This window comes from Gossypium hirsutum, chromosome A05 (genome assembly GCF_007990345.1).
Source record: "Gossypium hirsutum isolate 1008001.06 chromosome A05, Gossypium_hirsutum_v2.1, whole genome shotgun sequence".
NCBI lineage: Eukaryota > Viridiplantae > Streptophyta > Magnoliopsida > Malvales > Malvaceae > Gossypium > Gossypium hirsutum.
The window spans coordinates 35,659,141-35,681,602 of NC_053428.1; the positions used below are offsets into that span (position 1 = coordinate 35,659,141).

At 29.4% G+C, this 22,462-nt stretch overlaps 4 non-coding genes across 4 annotated transcripts; all 4 read left to right on the forward strand.

The window, feature by feature from the left end:
- The first annotated feature begins 11,157 nt into the window (after positions 1 to 11,157).
- Positions 11,158 to 11,231, forward strand: TRNAI-AAU (transfer RNA isoleucine (anticodon AAU)). The gene has a single exon. It is a non-coding gene; the product is annotated as a tRNA-Ile (tRNA).
- Positions 11,232 to 11,316: 85 nt separating this feature from the next.
- TRNAI-AAU (transfer RNA isoleucine (anticodon AAU)) lies at positions 11,317 to 11,390 on the forward strand. The gene has a single exon. It is a non-coding gene; the product is annotated as a tRNA-Ile (tRNA).
- An 85-nt stretch (positions 11,391 to 11,475) lies between these two features.
- TRNAI-AAU (transfer RNA isoleucine (anticodon AAU)) lies at positions 11,476 to 11,549 on the forward strand. Its single transcript has one exon. It is a non-coding gene; the product is annotated as a tRNA-Ile (tRNA).
- Positions 11,550 to 11,633: 84 nt separating this feature from the next.
- Positions 11,634 to 11,707, forward strand: TRNAI-AAU (transfer RNA isoleucine (anticodon AAU)). Its single transcript has one exon. It is a non-coding gene; the product is annotated as a tRNA-Ile (tRNA).
- The last annotated feature ends 10,755 nt before the right edge of the window (positions 11,708 to 22,462 follow it).

Genomic DNA, 22,462 nt, shown 5'->3' on the forward strand with positions numbered 1-22,462 from the left:
GAACTTTTTTTTGGGGTTTATTTTGGGATTTTAATTGATAAATTATTGATTTAAGAATTAATAAAGATTTACCTTCCGCATTTATGAAATGTTTTCAGGTGATACTTGGAATGGGGATTTCACGACTTAAGTAAAGATAACAAACTGAACAAATTTTCAACTTGCTAAGGTTTTTCTTAAAAGCACTCACATGTGACGCCACCAGATTCGGTCATAACGTCTAGGCTGGGTTTGGGGGTGTTACAATCTTCCTTACAAAAGATCAAATGTTTCATGAGAGAACAAAACACCTTGATGTTAGGTATCATTTTGTTCGTGATATTATTGCTTGTGATGATATTATTGTGAGCAAAATTAGTACTCATGAAAATCCTGCAGATAGGTGATGACTAAGTCACTTCCTATATCCAAGTTTAAGCATTGCTTAGACTTGGTTGGTGTTCATTGTTGAAGTTAAGCCCTTAAGGGGTTTTATGGAAGAGGTGGAGAACTTGTTCATTGAGAGTTCGCGATGAAGAACTTGTTCATTGAGAATTCGTGTCAAGGTAGAGATTGTTAGAATTAAGTGACCCAAATCCTTATTTAAATAAAATACAGTGGTAAAATAAAATAAAAGTAAAATTCGTATATAACTACACTTCTTTTATTTTATTTTATAATAAGGTTTTTTAAACCTTATTAAACTCCATCTATTTGATATTGATTAGAATAAGGTGTTTCAATCTTACTACACTTTTATTAGAATATGGTTTTACAAGTCTATAAATAGACATAGTCTACTCCTCTTGTAATCATTCGAATTCGACATAATGAATTTTCTTCTCTTTTGCCTATGGTTTTTTCCCGAAAGGGTTTCCACGAAAAATCTGTGTGTTCTTTATTTTTATTTCTCTTTTCTTCGCAATATATTGTCATTATCGACATTCTATTTATTTTACAAAAATAGTAACAAAATTAATAATAAAATAAGAGTTATACAATATTCAAATAATAACAATAAAATAGTAGCAATATAATAATAAAATGGCAGTAAACAACAGCAACAACAGTAAACAATAGTGAAAAAAATGAGGCAAATTCGCTTCAAGTCAAGATTAGACCAAAAAATCTTACTCGATGCCCAATCCGTTTAGAAAATGAGTCTTATTTTTTGTCCAAGCGCATTTTTTTAGTCCTATATTTTTTCTTAAACCTTCCCATTTTTCGGACGAGCCTTCGAGCTTGGGCAGAGCCTTCGAGCCTGAGTAGATGGCCTAACACATGATCAAGTTTAGTTTTATATAGACAAACTTTAAGAAAAAATTAGAATGATTTTTAAAGGGTATAACTTTTATGTTAGTCCCTCTATTATGCATACATTTAAAATTTAACCTTTTTTTTACTTTAGTTTGACATAATTTAGTCCTTAGCACTTAGCTTTTTTTATAATGTTATTAGTAGATCCATATTGATAATATCATTAATTTCAATCTTAAAATGGTAAAATGAATTTTTATTATTCTATCACATAAATAAAATCACATGAAAATCTAGTTAACTATGTTAAATCAATAATAGATTAATGTATATTTTTTAAAATTTTGGCTTAATTCAAAAATTACCCCTTAAATTATATCTATTTTCTCAAATAAGTACTTAAATTCTTTTATCAAATTGGGTATCTAAATTACCGTGACATTATTCATTTAACCCAAACCCTAACATTGGTTGTCTAAATTTTTTTGTCCAATTTAAAGTTGACACATCACTATTCAATTAGCTACCCATGTCATACAACATATTTCTATCCATTTCAATAGCTAATTGAAATATCTAAAATAACTAATTGAAATGGATACACTATTCAATTAGTCTAAACGTGGAATATCTAAAAATGAAAGGAAGAAAGAAAAATGGATAGAAAAATGTTGTATGATATGTAATACATTTGATTTGATGATGAATTAGATTATGGTTGTAAATATGTTAGAGAAATGATATATGTACTATATTGCAAAAATGAAATTGAATATAAAATTATATATATATATAAGAACTGGATTATATTGAATGAAATGAGATAAATGTTTGTCATGCGATAAAACAATGTTTAGGGTATAGAAATGCAAATGTGATCAAACACAGGGTATGACAGATGAGTAAGGATGATTATAGGTATGACATTGAAATATATGTATGCCCATGTGAACTTAGTAAAAGCTTAAGATACGATTGAAATGTCAATAGGGTTATACACACGCTTGATTAGATATTATTACATGTTATAACGAGATCTTGCTTTTTTCATAGACTCTCGAGTTATATGTAACACAGGTTTAGCCCAAACAGGTAACTTGATGTAATTTCAACTTGTGTGAGTAGCTTGGTTCACTCGTGTATCCTAGTCTGTTTTACTAGATTTTTATCGGGCGATATATATTTATATATTATAATTGAAATGGAGAAGTTTGAAAATATATTGAGTATGAAATGGTATATGCTTATAACATGATATATGGCATGAAATTACTTTAGTATCAAGTGATGCTTTTTATAATGTGTGAGTATGTCTAACCTAGTAGGATGGTTTAATGTAAATGTCATGTATGTATAGATGTTGAATTCATGTTTGACTATGGAAGCTAAATGGTTAAATGATGTTTGTTTATTATAGAATTGGATGACTTACTGTTAAAGGTATATATGTCGGTTCATAAATGATATGAAAGGTTTAAATGATATAAAGTTGGGCATTTGAAAACTAGAATGAATTGGTAAATTTTATTGCAATGATGAATGGATTAATTTGCTAATTTCCATATGTATACTCTTATATGATCATGACCTTGCTCAGCATAGTAGGGACATAAATTAGGTAGATATTGTGTTTGTACTTATTATGATCAGTTGCTTATGCTAATGTCATGCTATCTTGAATAATGAAAGTACTACAGAGCATTATCGCTCAACGTATGATTTGTTTATTTTGTGCGCAAGTACGAGTATATTTCGAGGTTTATAGAAGTAGTTCTAAGCTCCAACTAGTGACCCTCGACTCAATAATGTTTATATAGTTTCTTTCGTTTTGGTATATGATATGTACTTAGTTTTAAGTCAGTTATGTTATCATATATTGTTAATTTGATATTTAAGCTAGAATGGCTAACTTGATATGGTAAATTGGTATTGTAAATGCTATGTTTGTGATGGTTGAAAATTGAAATGATCTTAATAGGTATATGATATGTTATGTTAAATGAGATAATTGATGTCAATTGGTCAAATGGTTACGAAGGTAGAAGTTGTCATAGGTAACAATGTATTGAATCACATTTTGAATGAAACATATGTGTAAATGTTGATAAATGGTAATAATTGAGCATATGAATGTAGCATATTTGGTTAAATGACTCAAATGATAGAAATGAACTTGTATGTTAAGGTTAATTCTCAAATTGAATAGTTTATTTGATGAATTGGTTGGGATGAAACATTTAAGGTAGTATCTAAGGTAGGGAAAATTATGTCTTTAGTAGATTGAAAATGAACTTGGCCAATTGGTTAGGCCATTTTGAATTGGTACAATTTGAATCATTTGCAAACAAACGGTCACGTCGCGACGTCAAACACTTGTCGTCGCAATGAGATCAAGTCAGTTTGTTGCATCGTGACGAGGAACCCCTAAAGTTGTGACATCAACATAAGATTTTAAAACATTGCAATTTGGTCCTAATTCGACCTCAGGTAGCAAAAAAGCTTTCATAAAATCGTATAAGACCCGAAAATGATGGAAAATCATATTGAGATTTAATAATATTGTTAATAGCATATATAAAAAGGTAAATTGAATTGTAGTTGTTCTGAAAACGGATATGGCATCCCGTAACTCAAACCTAGTGATCGGGTTGGGTATTGTGTGTAACACCCTTCACCTAACCTCGTCGCTGGAATCGAGTTACGAGGTGCTACAACATAAAAAAATAATTATAAATAGTTAACAGTAAAAAAATACATATACGTTAATAAGTTCAATCATTAAATACCATCTAAAACTATTTTCGAGTCTTATATGAGCTTACGTGAGCTTTAAAGTTGACTTAATGACATTCAAGGATCAAATTGTAACAATTTTAAAAGTTCAAGATAATTATGCAAAATAGGGGTCACACAGATGTATGTCCAGGCCGTGTAACTCTATGAATTCGTGTGGACCAAAATATAAAATTTCATCAAAAGTCACACGGCTATGTGGTTGGGCCGTGTAACGAACTGAGACCATGTGAAAAACTACGTAAACAAATCTACAGTACTCACATGGATGTGTGACCAACTTGTGTAACAATCGAGAATCGTATGGTAAAAATACTTCCTAATTTTCCAGTGAGCACATGGCCGTGTCACTTGCCCGTATGTGACACATAGCCATGTCTTAGCTCATGCAGTGCAAAAATAGGTCATTTGTTGATTGTTTCAAACCATTTTTCAAAGGTAACCTCAAAAACACATTTTAGTAATTTGTGACCTGCTCAAAACATCTCAAAACGAAGCCAAAACATGCATATACGAACTTTCTAAATAACTAACCAATATGCCACAATGGCACAAACACATAACACAATCATATGAATCAATTCAAATCTTTCAAGCATGTTACTACATTCCATACCATTTATAAACTTCAACATAAATTTATCCCGATAGCATTATACACACCTTAAAAATCAATTCAACATACTTTATTTAACATTCAAACACCATGCTTTATTGAGCATTTTGTACCTATTCAATCATGCATTCCATTACATTTTCATGTCAAATCAATATAATCATTCTCATCACTTTAATTCAAGACATCCAACAAACCTCAAATATGTCATACCACCTTGCCATCATTCTAAATTATATATATCAATAAGCATACAAGATCAAGCACCATATACATATGTATACCATAATAATCATCATTCAAACAAACAATTATATATAGACTTTTTCATCATTTACCAAAAATCAACACTAAACCATATTGAAACCTACATACATGCCACATAACCGGGTCTAGAATAATTTAATAGTCTACTGAGATTGAAGTTGGATAGTGTAAGCTCTGGAGTTAATTCGATAGATGCGTTCTGCAAAAATGCCAACTATAGAAAATAGAAAACAAAACAGAGTAAGCATTACGAATGCTTAGTACGTTCATAGGAAATTTACCTAACTTACCTTAACATTACAACAATTTAAACTATTGAAACATGCTCTGTCGTAATTTGATATGACAAATTAGGCTTTCTCATGTCACTTAAGGAGCTTATTGTCAAGCAAAGCAGATATTTTTTGTGGTTTTTAGGTTTTGACTTAATAAGTGTAAATGCCTCGTTTTTGCTTATTTTGAGATCCAAATTGTCCAATAGTGCCATTGGGGGCCTAACATATGTTTTGAGTAATATAGGGATGCATTGGAGGCTTAAATTGAGCAAGAACAACACCAAAGGATATAATATTGCAATATTCAAACCTTGGAATCGCAATACCTCTAACAGAACCAAGATTGGAGACCAACCTTCAGTGGTGTTCCGATATCCACTTTAGGTATCGCGATATCTACCTGTCAAGAAGCATCCCAAGTTCAAGACTGTTTGAGGTATCGTTATATCCTATTTTTAGTATCGTGATACAAATATCGCGAGAGAACAAAAATTGACAAAACAAACAGTCTTTGTCCACCTGAAGCACCAATCAATAAAGGCTCGTTTGAGGGTATCTTGGGCACAATAATAGGGTCAAAATAATTGCTTATATCAACCAAAATTTGGTTGAGAGAAAAGGAGGCCACATTAGCTTAGTTTAGGTTTAGTTTTCTCTAAGTTTTCCCTTTAGTTTTCTGCTTTTTCTCTAGGGGTTTATATTTTCTCTTCTTCTTTCTTAGTTTTAGAGATTATTTTACTGCACTTTCTTCTTGTTCTTAGAGTTCTTGTAGTTAGTTAAGTTAGTTATCACTGTAGCTTAGGTTTATTTACACTTTTAGCCATTATACCTTGGTTGCAATGACATTTCTAGCTTTAGTTTAATGTATTTCAGCTTCTTTTGCTTTAAACCTGTTAAAGTTTGTTCCTTTTATGTTTATTGCTTTATATTTTCTTGTTGAATGCTTCTCTTTACATGCCCTTTAAGTTTTCTTGCATAAAAACCCTAGCTTTTACATTTCTCTTAAGCTTTTCTTTAATGGCTTCCATGTTCTCCATTTCCATGTTTATTAGCTTTATTTTTAGCATGAGTAACTAAACTTATTAAAGGGGTTGGTTCATAGAGATGTGGTAAGTTGATTATCAAATGATTAACTAAATCGTAATAAATTGGACTAATTTGAATGAGCCTAAAAACTTAAGATTGACAACCTTAAGGAAATATCTAGGTAAGTGAGATCAAGACGAAATCTTTTTGGGCACCAATTCATTAGTCTCAAGTTAACCGGTAAGATCGAGCGATAATCCAGATTAATTTATCTAACTTGGTAAAATTGAGACCGAGAGGTAAAATGGATCCATTTTGGGAGTTTAAGTGATTTAGATCCCTAATTTGAAGATTAGTGAACCACATCAAGATCAATCAACCATAATTTGTTAGTAATTTTTAATTTCGTAACTTTGCAAATTTTACAATTTAGTCCTTATTAGCTAGATCATAGATTAGTTTAATTTCTCTTTGACTTTATGATTTGTCATAATATAATTTTTGTGATTAGTTGGTTAGACTATTTATTGCGCACGCACGTTGTTTAAAAATTATTTAATCCCTGATTCTCTTGGGTTCGATCCTTGGAATACTCTAGTATTCCATTGTAACACTACAAATATCACAACTAGTCTGTCGCACTTACAGAAAAGTCGCGATATTTGTATTCGTTTTTAATCCCAATATTGATTTATCTCTCTCCCGTCAAGAGAGAGGCGATTGAAACACTTTGGCATAAAATATGACATTCTTTGGCATCCGCAACTTTTATTTTCATTGTAACTAAACAACCAACATGTTAGTTTGTTTATGCATCAAATGCTTGTAATATGAATCACATATACATATGCAACATTTCAACAAAGTGTAATATATATTGTCCCATTCATACTCATTTCATAAACATATAAATTCAATTCATATTCATACATTTCCAATAGTAACATTTTTGTTGATACCATTTTCATATCTATTTTCATCTGAAGGTCTAAAGCAATTTGAGTTCAAATACTTAAAATTGGTTTAATCCCATTTACTGACTAAATGACATTATCAGGCTGCTAACACTAGCTTCGGATTAGGTTGCTAACACTAGCTTGGTTCAATGTTGCTAACACTAGTTTTAGAGAATCCGTAACAAATTCTGGATCTCAAGCCATCGAATTAATCCTTGATCACAACACTCGGTTCCTTTTGAACTTAATGGCATGCCATTCGTGTATAGATTGGTTATTACATTTATATGAGCTTTATTATCATTCCCGCTTCATTTCAATCTTTTCACAATAATTTATATATACCATACAATCTATTTCATCAATTCTTTACCATTTAATATCTCGTATCAGTTCGCATTTGCCACATAATTCATATTTTACGGTTTAGTCTTTTAGATGCGAAAATCATAGAAATTATACTTATATATAAAATTAATAGGTACAAACACAATTTAAACATAATAAGTGAAGACAGTAAGTTCCATATTAACTTACTCGGGAAAACAACAATCAAAAAGCATTAGAGGCTAATTCGTAATTTCTCCTTTTTCATGATTAACCTCTGATCTATAATAATTCATTACAATTTGTCAATTCCAATTATTTCATTTCATCCTAATATAAACATAAATCAGTTAAATTTCACTTTTTGAAAGTTCTCTAAAATTTTGCATTTTATTCAATTTAATCACTAAAACCAAAATAGCTATATCTTTCAAATTTAAGCTTCATTTTTCAATTTGGTTTCAATTGCATCCTTCTACAAACCTATACTATCAATAATTACAGAAATTCTATATCAATTTTAAAATATTTACACTTTAGTCCCTAAGTTCAAAATTAATAATTTTTACTTTACAAATTAGTCCTATTACATTCTTAAGCTTCAAATCCTACCATTAAACATAAAAAAACCTCAAAAATTATCAATGAAAACTTTTTAAAACTTTAACAATTTTACGATTTAATACACGGATTAGCTAAATTAAGTTACAATGATCTCAAAAACATAAAAATTACGAAAAATCGGCTACAAAAGACTTACCATGCAAATAGCAAAAGGTTTGAACTTCTAACAATGACTTCCCTTTGTTTCTTTTAACTCCAAACGGTGAAGAAAGAAAGAAAGTGAAGATGATCGCTTTATTTTTATGTTTTATTCATTTATTATATTATATTATATTATATATAAATTTAACATTATAGATTAATTAATCATTAAACCGTCCACCCACATTTTAAAGTGGATTAATTGTCATATTAGACTCTTGTCTAATTGTTACATAAGTCTTTTAACAATTAAAATTTTATAACAATTTTCTTTTATCACTTTTATAATTTAGTAATTATACCTCAATTAGTTATTAATTCGGTGAAATTATCTATCAAAAATTCAATTCACCTATATAATAATTTTATAAATATTTAATAAAAACATTTACGAGCTCAGTTTACGGAAACAAGGTCTTGACATCTCATTTTACGATTCCACTGACTTTAAGGTTAAAACATTTATACTCTAACTAACTATTTAATTAACAAATTTGTCAAACCAAAATTTAATGTAGTAACATAATTAAATCGTAAATATTAATAAATAATATTTATGGACCTGATAATTAGAAAATAAGATTTCAAAATCACTACTTCTGACATCACTAAAAATCAGATTATTACATGGAATGTTACATTTAAGGGGTATAGAAAGGGCTTCAACTTCCTTATGAACATGAAGCTTAGTATCCAAGTAATGAGAGATTCTCAAAACGGTGTTGTTTGACGGTGAACAAAATTTATTGGCGATAAAAGAAAATTGAGATTTTCTAAAAAGTTGAAAATCTAAGAGATTTGAATGTAAAGTTTTGTTTTTGTGATTGAAACGGGTACTGCAACATTCATTACCACTACGTTTATAATGATTGGCTGAAGCACCTTGAGAATTCAGTACCCATTTGAAGAAAACCATGAAAAGGAAAAGATTCAATATCCATTTGAAGAAAAACCATGAAAAGGATAAGATTTGGAAAGGGATTCTTATAAATTTAAAAAAAAAAATTGATTAAAGTAAAATGGTGAAAACCTAGCTAAACATAAAATTTATTTTATTAATGTGTCATCCATTAATATTGTCAACCTCAAGTTCCAATATGTTAGCAGAAAAAAAATTCGGATACTAAAATAAAAAATTAAAAGTATAAATATCACATTGATAATTTTATCAAAATATTAGAGAATTTTTTTATCATAATCCTAAAAAATAATTGTGAAAATAAATATATCATACAGATAATTGCAATTTTTTTATTAACTTTTATTACATGAATACTTGTTGTTGTCATATATGATAAATAATCGATTGAAAGGATGAGTTATTAGATTTGGATGTAATAAAATTTTTATATGGAAACAATTAATCGTGTGGAAAGACAAAGATTTACAACGGAAAAGTTAGACATGTGGACTATCTAATGACCTATTTAAAGAAGAATTTTGTGTTGAATGACATTTTGGCAGATTTATTTGTTTCTCGAAGCAATGCCTTCTGTTATAGTTCCATAGGTGTTATGTATATAGTGGCATTATTAGCTAAAGGTGAAGTACCAATAAGTTTGTCTTTGGTCTCGCAACAAGGATCACATGACCCTTTGATGCAAAAGGGGATTAATAATTGATCTACTTGTTATACCCCTAAATCCGATTAAGGATATGTGGCAAGTCAGAAGATTGCTCAAGTAGCAAATTCGTCAGCAATCAATTGAAAAGTCATCTACGAGCTTCACCTCTTGGCATAACCATTCGAAAAGGTACAAAACTTTCGATGTTCAGACCTTTAGGCCTCTGGTAATGACGTGATGTCATTGGTCACTAAATACCACGTGAATTCAACTGTCCTATACTGTCAAGTCAAAACGAATGACAGGATCTGTCTCATCATGACTTCTTCACCCCATCAAGGACATCCATCCCACACATTTCTTAATAATGGTTAGATGGTAAGTCCAACACGTAAGTATAATCCTACACGAGACCTTTGCCTATAAGTATCTCCAGGAACGATGAAAAAATGATCAACTCTCTAAAAAGACCGTCTATATTTTGCCAACTTAGTTCCTACTCTCGACCTTAATACTCTCCTCTCCTCCACTCTTTGTAACCTTCAACTCTCCGTCCCAATTGGATAAACTAACCTCCGTGACAACCACTATATCCTCTTTCTTATCTCCCCTTTATTGTACCAGTATATTGATAAAATGCAAAATCTCCTGGTATCGCATTCTTAGCCTTACGACATAGCTAATGAATCCACCTCTACTTCATGATCCCAACAGTAACGATGAGCTCTTCCTCATCAATTTTGTCCAACCCAAACAACTTGTACACAACCTCAGTCTTACCATTTAACTTCAACTCATTGGTGTTTCCTTATTGCAAATTATATAAATTTGAATCCAATAATATCACATGATATAAAATTTGTTGAGGTGAAAAACATTTTTATTACTTTTGGTAACTGTTATTTTGCTGACAAATTTCCCATTGTTCATCCTAATAAATCATAAATTTAATTTTCAAGTGCCAGACTATTTTGATGTTACTTGAAAATTAATTACTATTGCCAAGTTTATTGTTTTCAAAAAGTTAATTTTTCTTTTCATTGATTTTCATGGATATTTTCTGTAAGGATAAATCCCCTTGGAATTCCTTTCACTGAGAACGGGATGTTAGCAAACAGAATAAGCTAAAACAAATTAGTTTGATAACAAAAATTAGATGATCTGTTAAGTACGTTTTACTTAAAGCAATGATCTATTAGTTACAGCGTCATGTTAATAAGGCGAAGGTCGCAGCTTCGAGAAATGCATGGGCCGCTAAACACATTTTTCCGTCTTTTGGGAAAACGGCAACGTTTTATAGTATATTTAATACAGAATTCAAAGAAGTCAACGGCCTATTAGCTCAGCTGGTTAGAGCGTCGTGCTAATAACGCGAAGGTCGCAGGTTCGAGACCTGCATGGGCCAGTGAAAGCAACTGTCTCTAATTTTTTGGGAAAACGGCAACGTTTTATATTATTTATAAAAACAGAACTCAGAGTAAGAAATCAACGGCCTATTAGCTCAGCTGGTTAGAGCGTCGTGCTAATAACGCGAAGGTCGCAGGTTCGAGACCTGCATGGGCCAGTGAAAGCAACTTCCTCTAATTTTTTGGGAGAACGGAAACGTTTTATATTATTTATAAAAACAAAACTCAGAGTAAGATATCAACGGCCTATTAGCTCAGCTGGTTAGATCGTCGTGCTAATAACGCGAAGGTCGCAGGTTCGGGACCTGCATGGGCCACTAAAAGCAACTTCCTCTAATTTTTTGGGAAAACGGCAACGTTTTATATTATCTATTAAAAAGAATTTTGAGTAAGAAGCCAATGGCCTATTAGCTCAGTTGGTTAGAGCGTCGTGCTAATAACGCGAAGGTCGCAGGTTCGAGACCTGCATGGGCCACTTAAGATATTTTTTCTTGCATTTCAATTAGGGCTGCTTGTATCTTTTTTTGTAAACGGTGTCGTTAACCGCAGGCCAACGCAATTTAATTTTAGTAGTCCATTTACTTTTATGTTGTTTTAATATTTTATATTTTAGTATTCCATTTATTTTTATATTTTAACCATAAACCACCAAAAATTTGAAAATAATTAATAAAGTTTTGAAATTCATAAATTTCTGTTGATATATAAAAGTATCTCTTTATTTTAAATATTTTACTATAAGACACTTATCAATCTTCTATTTCTTTTTTGTTAAATCTAAAAACTGCATTAATAGTGTCTTAAATAATTTTCTATATATCATTTATTCAATTTATTGTGTTAATTAAGAGACACAAAATAAAATATTTAAATTGAAATAATAATAATAATAATGAATTAATTAATATTTCTTCTCTTAAATTTACTAATTAATTAACTTTGGTTTTGTCTACCATTTACAGTATATTCAAGTTTGAGTATCTACTATTTATTGTGAGTAATTGATATTATGAAATGGATAGGTTGTTGTTGATGGAAACAAACGACCCGATATTAATGACCTATAGCTTCTACTGTTTCAGGTAAACATGATTCGTTAGCGATTTCTTTCGAGCAAGTCCAAGTCCCAGACGGTATTTGATCGGCAAACCTTGATAAGGATGTCAGCCAGGCATTGTAAAAAATCGGCAAACCTTGATAAGGAAATCAGCCAGGCATTATAAAAATTAAATTCATTACTTGGAATGTTCGTGGGTTTTGGAACCCACGAGCAAAAAAGGTCTCCTTCATATGCTGGGAGAAAACAATCCCCAAGTGGCTTTCCGTATCGATACCAAGCTGAAGGATTCAAAAATGTAAGAAGAAAGAAGGTGATGTGATTTTGCTAATGGTATTGATGTTAATACATGTGGATCAAGTGGGAGTTTGTCAATCGAGTGGAATGAGGGTTGTTTTATTTGGGGTTTGTAGTTTTGTAATACCCTTAGTCCATCCAGATCATTGAGATTGAGCTACAGAATCCTATATATAGTACAAAAAGGAATAGTTATAGACCTTTAATGGATAAATCAAATTGAAAATCATTATCTATCATAATATGTCAATCAGAACAAATTTAAACCTTTCTCGAACAAATTCAGATCGAACATGGACCCAATTGTAAAATTTGAAAACTACAGGGTCAACATCATGGCATTGTCAATTAATATGTCACGTCAAGACGTCGGAGCACTAATCGAGTTGCTTTCGTAATGGTATGCTGTTAGGGAGAGCTCAGTCACGATACTATGTGAAATAACTTCGTGACTAAATGAGTTTTTAATTAATAGGCGAAGAGATAGAACTTAATTAGAAATCATTTGAGTCTCAATTGCATATGTCCAATCGATGCCTCTACTAGCTCATTGAAACCATAAATGAATCGCATAATAAATAAAATGAAGAAATAGGAAACATTTGGAAATGATTAAGCTTTTCTCTAAAATAAAAATGAAAATGGAGAAATGAAATTATTTGAAAATAATTGTGGTTTTCTCCAAAATGAAAATGAAAACGAAAAATGAATTTATTTTTTTCGAATAAATGAAGTTCAAAAATGGAAATAAATCATTTAGTCATAGTGAACCGTTGAATGCAAAAATATTAAATATATTTTCTCATAGATTCTTTTATGGTAAAGTCGTCGCGATTTTAACAAAATTAGAATTGGGTTAAGAGAATTATTTAATTAAAAATATATTGAAGTTTATTTTTGGAAAATAGAAAAAAAATTGAGTTAGATTAAATTATAAAGTATTGGATTAAAAAATCAAAAAGTACTTATAACTGGATATAATATGGAAAATGCCCAAGAACCCCTTATGTAATAAGGGGGGATGACCAACCCTAATAATAATTAACTAGGGTTGTCACCCCTACATCCTAGTTGAACTAGGATTTCGTTTTCTAGTTAAAATAAATTTCTCTAATTCAATAAGGGTTCTACCTTCTCTCCTTATAAATAGATGGCACCAGTAAAACTATTTACAAAACAAAATTTAGATGTCGTTATTCTACACAAAATAAATATATTTTTATTCTCTAAGAGTTAAATTTATTAAAAGGTGATCATGAGCCGGATTGGACCAGATTCAGACCGGACCCAAACAAAAATTTAAGCCCGTTTGCTAGACCCTAGACTCGGCCTGACCCGAAAAATTGGCCTAAAATTTTTTTCAAGCCCAACCCGAATAAAAATACTAAAACCGGGGTTCGGCCCATCCATATTAATTTTTTATATTATATTATTTTTACATAATTTTTAAATATATATAATACATCAAAAATACTAAAAATATTAAAATAAATATTTTTGAACAAATTGAAAATAAATTTTAAAAAATATGTATACTTAAAAATAATACTAAGATAGATACAACTTAACAAGAAAATGTCTCTAAAATAATAACAAAATTAACAATAAAACAAGTTTTATACAATATCCAAACAATAACAACAAAATAGTAGGAACATAATAGTGAAATGGTAGCAAAATAGGGAGAAAATAACAAGAAAATATTATTAAAATAACAAAAATAGTAATTTTTTTGTCATTTAATGAATTCATGTCGGCTCGGGCTCGGGCAGAAAATGTCTTACTCAAGGCCCGACTCATTTTTAAAACGGGCCCTATTTTTTTGCCCAATCCATTTTTCGGGCCTATATTTTTACCCAAACCCTCCCACTTTTCGGGTGGGTCTTCAGGTCAGATTGGGTGGCTTGGCCCATGGGCAGGTCTAAATATATTCTTCAGAAAACTATTTCTAAGTTTCTGTGTTTGACTTGTTTTGTTCGAGCTCACACTCGAAGCAATTCGTGGTATGAGAATAGCAAAGAAGATTATTTGGTTGAAAGCTGAGAATGACAAAGATCCATCTATTCGAAAACATAGGTACAATTTCGGCCTAGGTTTATTGCTAAAAATATCACAAACCGGGTCAATTTTCAAAATTTTTATTTTCTGCTATGCAAAAAATAATTTTTTCGAACCAAAATTTTTCCAACAATTGGAATCAGAGCTACGATTGTGCTATGTTTATAGTGTAAATCGAGACTAAAATTCTCTCTTTTTCATGTATGATTATATTTGATAAGATGTGACATTCTCGTAATTATATGAATGTTTAGGGGAATGTATGTGAATGAATTTATAATGCTATTTTATTATTTTACTATTATGGATGATAAAGTAATTTTTGCCAAAGTTGTACTTCCTAAAATTTAAATGTAATTCATTATTATCTCGAACATGTATATTTTAGATCGTAGATTATCATCTCCACACAAAGTTTTATTTTATTATTTATTTAGAATAAAATATGTGAGTCTGAAATAGACATAGAAATTTTGTAACCTAATTTTTTCGGGCAAAACCCAAAAAACCAAGATGCATCCAAACTAATCGAGACGACACGAACCCAACCCAACCAAACTAGGAAGTGACCAACAGTGGTCTGACAGTTGTAGGTGGTGGTTCGACAGTAGTGGCGGTAGTCGACAACGATGACACAAAAATGGCGATGGAAAGATGACAATGGTAGAAACGTGAACCGGTATCACAACAGAAGTTCGTGGTGGCAAAATTGAAGACCCAAAGTATGCTTTGGAGTGAATTTTGTAATTTTGCACATTTTATTTTTCTAGAATGGAATCATAGAAACTTTGGCTGGTTAGATTTGTAATGACCCAAAATTCATGGGCACCCAAAAAGTGAGTTGTAGGGCCTCCGTCTTAGTAAACCGAGTTATAAATAATTAAGATTTAATTAGGTGGATTTAATCTAATTAAGAATAATTAGGAAAAATGACTAAATAGAATAAGGTGTAAAAGTTTAATTATAAAGTAAAAGAAAATAAGAGGGACTAAATAGGTAAATAAGCCAATAGATGAAGCGGCAATACATAGAAAAATCTTAGATTTTACTTGATTTATATTATAAAAAATATTATTTAATTAAAACATTATAAATTATATTAATTAAAGTTAAGATATTATATTATAGGAAATAAATAAAATAAAGACAATTGTATGGTAATAAAATATACATGTGTAATAATCATATTTGTACAATTGTAAATTAAATACTTAATTACTTTTTATTTAAGTAAAAAGATATTTATTATTTATTATAATTATTAAGTTAAAAGATATTTATTAATTAAATATCTATATTATAAGATTTTTGTATGATAAATAAATTAAAAATTTGTCAAATGGATGGTGGTGATATTGTACAAATGTATAAAAATATGTGTACAATTGTAGTATTTATACTTGTGATTAAATAGATATTTACTATAGCGTATTATTATTATTAAATTATAATTTATATTAATTATATTATGAGATTTTTATAGGATGAATAAATAAAAATATGACAAATGTATGATGATGGAATAGTACATGTGAATATGTATTTAAACACTTGTATTATAATGATATATTTTCTTAAATTTTAAGTAAAGATATTTATATATTATATATTAAATTATTATATTAATAAAAATCTATATTAGTTAAATTTTAAAAGAATATAAAGTAAATAATAAAAAGAAACAAAGCAAAAGAATAAAGAAGGAAAGCAGAGAACATTTCGAAAGTAGCAGGAAGAAAAAAAGAAAGAAAAATAAAAGGAAAAACTAGGATTTTAAAGCTTGAAGTTTAAATAGGTAAGTCAATTAAGTCATGTTCTCTTAATTTTGATGTTTTAGAAGCTTTAGAACAAAATTTTGTTGAAATTAAATTGAGTTTTTGGAAGTTTTTAGGTTTTTGAACATAGTTCATGTTGAACAAAATAATGAATTAGGGATTTAATTAAATGAATTTTAAGTTAGAATTGATTAAAGGATAAATTGTAAATTAGGCTATAAGTTTTGTGTTGTAGGGATTAAATTGAAAGAAGTTTTAAATTAGGGTTTTATTATGAACATTAGATAGTTAAGTAGAATATGGAAGGAAATTGAATAGAAATAAAGTACGAATTGAGTTAGAAAAGTAAATGAGTTAATTAGGATTAAATTGGAATTAGGGTATAAATTGGATAGAAATTTAGTTATTATTATTAATTAGTGCTGTAATTAATAGTGTAAATTATTATTATTTTCGTAGCTAGCAAAGAACCCGAGACATTGGCACAAAAAGGAAAGGAGAAAGTTGTCGAGGAGTAATCGCAAAATTCGAGTTTGTATTACTATAATTCAAGTTATTCATTATTTAATGTTTATTAAAATATTTATATTTAATAAGTGAATATGAGGTAAGTGTTAATATTGAGATGAATGAAAGCTGATATTGAATTAATAGTATATTTGAATTGAATTTAAATGATTTGTGATCAAAATTGAAGGTGAAAGTGAAATTGAAATTGAAAGTGACAGGAATTGCAAATTGAAAATCCCTATTAACTAGTCGAACTAAGTCGGATATAATTGGCATGCCATAGGATTGGAAGTGTTCAGTGATACTTCGACCTCGAGTCGATGAGACACTGGGTGTCAGTTTATTGCTTCGAACTATCTGATGAGGCACTAGGTGCCATTCTGGTGTGTTGGCTGGATCCGTGTATCCACCAAGGTCCGAATCTTGTTAATAGGGATAAACGATGTGAAAAAGGAAAACTGAATAGAAATGAAAAATGGATGCATATAAGTGATATGTGATGAAAATGAGAAATTAGAATGAAATGGATAAATCAAAGGTTTCAAAAGTTATTAGTACCTATTTGTTTATGATATTTGGTTGTTATTTGGTTAAATTGAATTGTTATTGATATAGTATGAAAGTAGTGTATAAATTAAAGTAATATGTGTTCATGTATTACATGATTGATTATGTGAAAATTTATTTGGTTATTTATAATTTGAATTATAGTAATACCATTGAGTATAAAATACTCAGCGTATGGTTGTTTACGTGCGCAGATCAATAGGTTTTCAGAGTCTCGGTTCAGCATCCAGGCTATCCCGACTCCAGTGCAAAACTCGATAATGTATTCTTCTTTTGGCAAAAGTGGCATGTACATAGGTGTTAATTTGGTCACTTTAAAATGCTATACAATTTTTGTTGTAAAGAATGGTATTTGGTATTTTGGTGTTTAAACTAATGAAATGGTATGAAAATTTACATGATATGCATGGTATAATTGGTGCTAAATTTAGAATGGATGAATGAAATTCTAATTTAATTTTTAATGGTAACATAAATGTTCATAGAGTAAATTATCAAATTATTGTTATAAGTATGATTTTAATACGATTAAACATGAAATTGCATTGGTTGAAATACTGGAATTGGTTTGGTTGTGATTTGAAATTGCAGGGAAGGTTAGATATTTATAAAAGAGTTATATTGAGTTTTTTTTTTAAAAAAAGAGTCAATTAGCAAAAGTTTTAGATGAATTTATGATTATATTATAATATGTTCAATAATTATTTGAATATTAATCGTAAATTGTTCGATTGTCCGGTGATGCCTCGTAACCCTGTTCCAGTGACGATTTAAGGTTAGGGGGTGTTACAAGATTCATTTAATTTTATGCTTTTAATTTTTTGAGATAAACATGATGATAATTATATGACTGTGAATGTTTGTTCATGCATATATAAGATAAGCATGCCATATAGATTAGGGAGAAGTCCACATGTACTTGTCATGCATATATTGACCGTTCATGATTGAAACTGAAATTTAAAAACTTTGCATGTTTTTTAAATATTGAGTAGGAGAAGGTCCATTAACAAGACCTACGGCCTCTATCAATGGTCCCTTATGATGGCATAAAATGGACCTACTACAAGGTAGATGTTGTCATGTGGATTTCACTAAGAAGACTTCCTAAAAGTAAGAAAATTTTTCTTATAATTGTATATTAGTTAGATCAGCCTCTGTGGTAGATATTATCATGCGATATATCAAGAAATTTTTTCTTCAAAGAGGACAACTAGTCACAGCATTTTACTCGGTGAGATTGTTCCAATATAACTCATTTGTGGTGCATGATACAATAGGTGTTGAGTTGATGGTTATACACTCAAGATCTTTTAGTTAAATAACTCCCCAAGGAGTTATGCTTAAGTTAGAAAGATGGTCAAACGTTACACAATTATTAGTACATGCAAATGCCTAAGGAATTAGGCTCGTCTAATTGGCATGTTACTCGGTGAGATTGTTCCAATATAACTCATTTGTGGTGCATGATACGATAGGTGTTGAGTTGATGGTTATACACTCAAGATCTTTTAGTTAAATAACTTCCCAAAGAGTTATGCTTAAGTTAGAAAGATCATCAAATGTTACACGGTTATTAGTACGTGCGAATGCCTAAGGAATTAAGTTCGTCTAATTGGATGAAATTATATGTTCTCACTAGTTGATCATGATCACCCCAAGGTGACTTGATTCAGTGGGTGTAGAAATTATCGTAGCAATGACTTCCAAATCTTTTCAAGATTTAATGTAAGACACATGCATTATCTTAATGCTTATCGTAATGTTGCAAAATGATTTCAAACATTTGCTTAATACATAGATATTAATATATGAAGGGTTGATTCATGAAGGGTTGGAGCAATCAGTGCAAGAGGTGTCCACTTTTGTACAGTCTTATGTGCGTGAACTAGCTGTGCTAATGGAAAGATCGATTTCTCACCAGCAACCTCTGGCTGAGCGGTGGAGTGTGCCGCAAACCCCTTTCACCAAAGTCAATTTTGATGCAGGATTTTCCAGAGAGAATCGGGAGTCAACAACTGGGGTTGTAATTAGGAATCATCAAGGACTGGTTATGGGTTCCTGCACTCATTTCAACAGAAATATATCAGACCCATGTTCAGCTGAGGCCATGTCATGGCCATACAGTTTGCTAGAGATATGGGTTTTCGCTATGTAATAATTGAAGTTGATTCCAGAACAGTGATTCAAAAGATGTCGATGGTGACAGCGGATATAAATCCCAAATAAGTGCGTATTTAAATGATGCTAGATTTTTGTTGCCTTATTTTGCAAACTGTCCTTTCTTACGGCGGATACAGAACCCCTTGAATGGTTTTATTGTAACCGATGGACTTTCCCTATCTTTTAATATCTTATTTAAAAAAATTAATTATCTAAAGCTTTTTATGTTATCATATTGATTTATTTCACCCTTAAACTTTATATAAAATGCTATTTTAGTTTCTCATTCATTTTTTAAATTTTTTATCTTTAAATTTATATTTTCTTTCAAATCACTTTTAAAATGGACAAAAATTTAATTTTTTTAACTTTTTTCAAATCACTTTTAAAATGGACAAAAATTTATTTTTTTTAACTTTATTGACATAAATTGTTACGTGAATAATATATCAATATTTAATTAATTTTTAAACTTTAAATATTCAAAAAATTTATAAAAAATATTTTTTAAAAAATACTAAAATGATTTAAAAAAAATATAAACAAAAGTGATCAAAGATCAATTTTTTTTTATAAAATTAAAGAAACAAATAAATTATTATGTGATGAACTAATAATTAATTCCATTAGTATTGTGATGATAACATATGTGTAAGAAAACAAAGCATGGATTGTGTCAATTGCATCTCATTTTTATGTTGTTGGATATTAGTATATTTTATAATCATTTTATGGAATTTTATATAATTATGGTGACCTTTATTTAATTAAATTGAATTAGATTTTCATGTTAAATTTTTTTTATAAATTATATTAAATATTTAAATGATAATTGAACATTGAAAAAGTAAAAACCCTAACAAAAGTTTTAAAACATATAATATAACTATTTAAATATAATTGGTCATGATATAAAAATACAAGAGAAGACAAAAGTTAGATAGTTAGAAGAATATAGTACGTGTATTTTGACTTGCAAACAACAACAGCCTAGAGGTGTCTATGGGCGGAATCAAGTCGGGTTCGTGTTAGATCCAATCAAAATTTTAGGCTCGTTTTTTAGGCTCGGGTTTGATATGACTTGAAAAATGGACTTGAAATTTTATTCAAGTTCGGTTCGGATAAAAATACTAAAACCCGGGTCCAGTCCACATGTATTAATTTTTTATATTATTTATTATATAATGTTTTTAAATATAATATATCAAAATACTAAAAACATTAACATAAATATTTCTCAACAAATTGAAAATAAATATATATTTATACTTAAATAAAACTAAGATAGGTGCAATTTAACAAGCAAATATCTCTAAAATAGCAACAAAATTAATAATAAAACAAGAGTTATATAATATCTAAACAATAACTATAAAATAGTATCAACATAATAGTGAAATGGTAGCAAAATAGTGAAAAAAATAAAAAGAAAATAGAAAAAAAGAAACAATAAAAAATAGCAAGGAAAAACAACAGTTTTTTTTTGCATATTTGGGCCGGGCTCGGGCCAAAAAAAGTCTTACCCGAGGCCCGAATCATTTTCTAAACGGGTCTTTTTCTGGTCAAAACTCATTTTCCGAGCCTATATTTTTTTACCCAAACCCTTCTATTTTTCGAGTGGGCCTTTGGGTCAAGCTGGGTGGCCAGGCCCATAGACAGGTCTACAAAAAACTCTGGAAATAAGTTTTGGGGAGTTTAATAAAAATTTTAAGAATTTAATTAAATTTTTATAAGATTAATGAAATTTTTCAAAACTTGTAAAGCAAGTTTAATTAAATTTAAAAAAAAAGTATAATGAGAATTTTCAAATTGAACCCCATAAGGATCGTCTTTTGTCTTTATTCATGATGAATTATATTCACCATTAAATTCAATTCATACATAGGAATGATTATTTTTGGTTTATGCTATAATTATTTTATATAAGTTTTAGTCTTTATGGAACTAAAATATTTGGGATTTTTTTAAAATATGGTGACTATAAATTTTCATAAGTAGTTGCGCATATAAAGGCTTTTATACAATTTGGGATTCTTTTTATACTTGATGGTTATGGGTTTTTTTTAAGTATTTGTTCCTATAAAGAAGTTTTATGATAATATCTTTAGTCATAAATATAAATTTCTGCTTCGTTTGTGAATAGATAACAGCGATTTCAAGTCGCTAAAAATGTTTAGAATCTGAATTTAACAAACTATTAAAAAGAAGGAAAATAAAATAGATTTGAAAATGTTAAATTAAAATTTATTTGATAAACATTTTGATATAATAAAGATAATGTTTTTGAATAAAATTTGATAAATTTCAAGTTACAATTTATTTCAAAATATTTTTAAGAAATAAATTTTTAAATTTATTCATCAAACCCTTAGAAAATATTTTGAACAAGTTCAAATTGAGTAACAAAGTTTTCTAACTTTTTTTAACAAGTGAAAATTGCTCCCTAACTCAAAGTATCAATGCTTATACTAACTCAAAGTATCAATGCTTATACCAAGAATCGATATCAATTTGAGCTTCGAAGTTCAGAAAAATCGAGAAAAAATAAAAAATATCAAAACCCTTAACCAAGTATCGAAACCTTTCAAAATTTATTGATACCTGCCTAGTATCAATACCGTTTTAAGGTTTGATGTTTTGAAAATTTTAAGAAAAATTGCTCAAGTATTGATACTTTAGCAAGAATCGATATTTCCTCTATTGTATCAATAATATAGGCTTTAATGGTCACTACATTGAGACATTAAATACCTAAAGTATCAATATCCCTTAAAATGTATCAATACCTTTTGTTGTAAGAGTT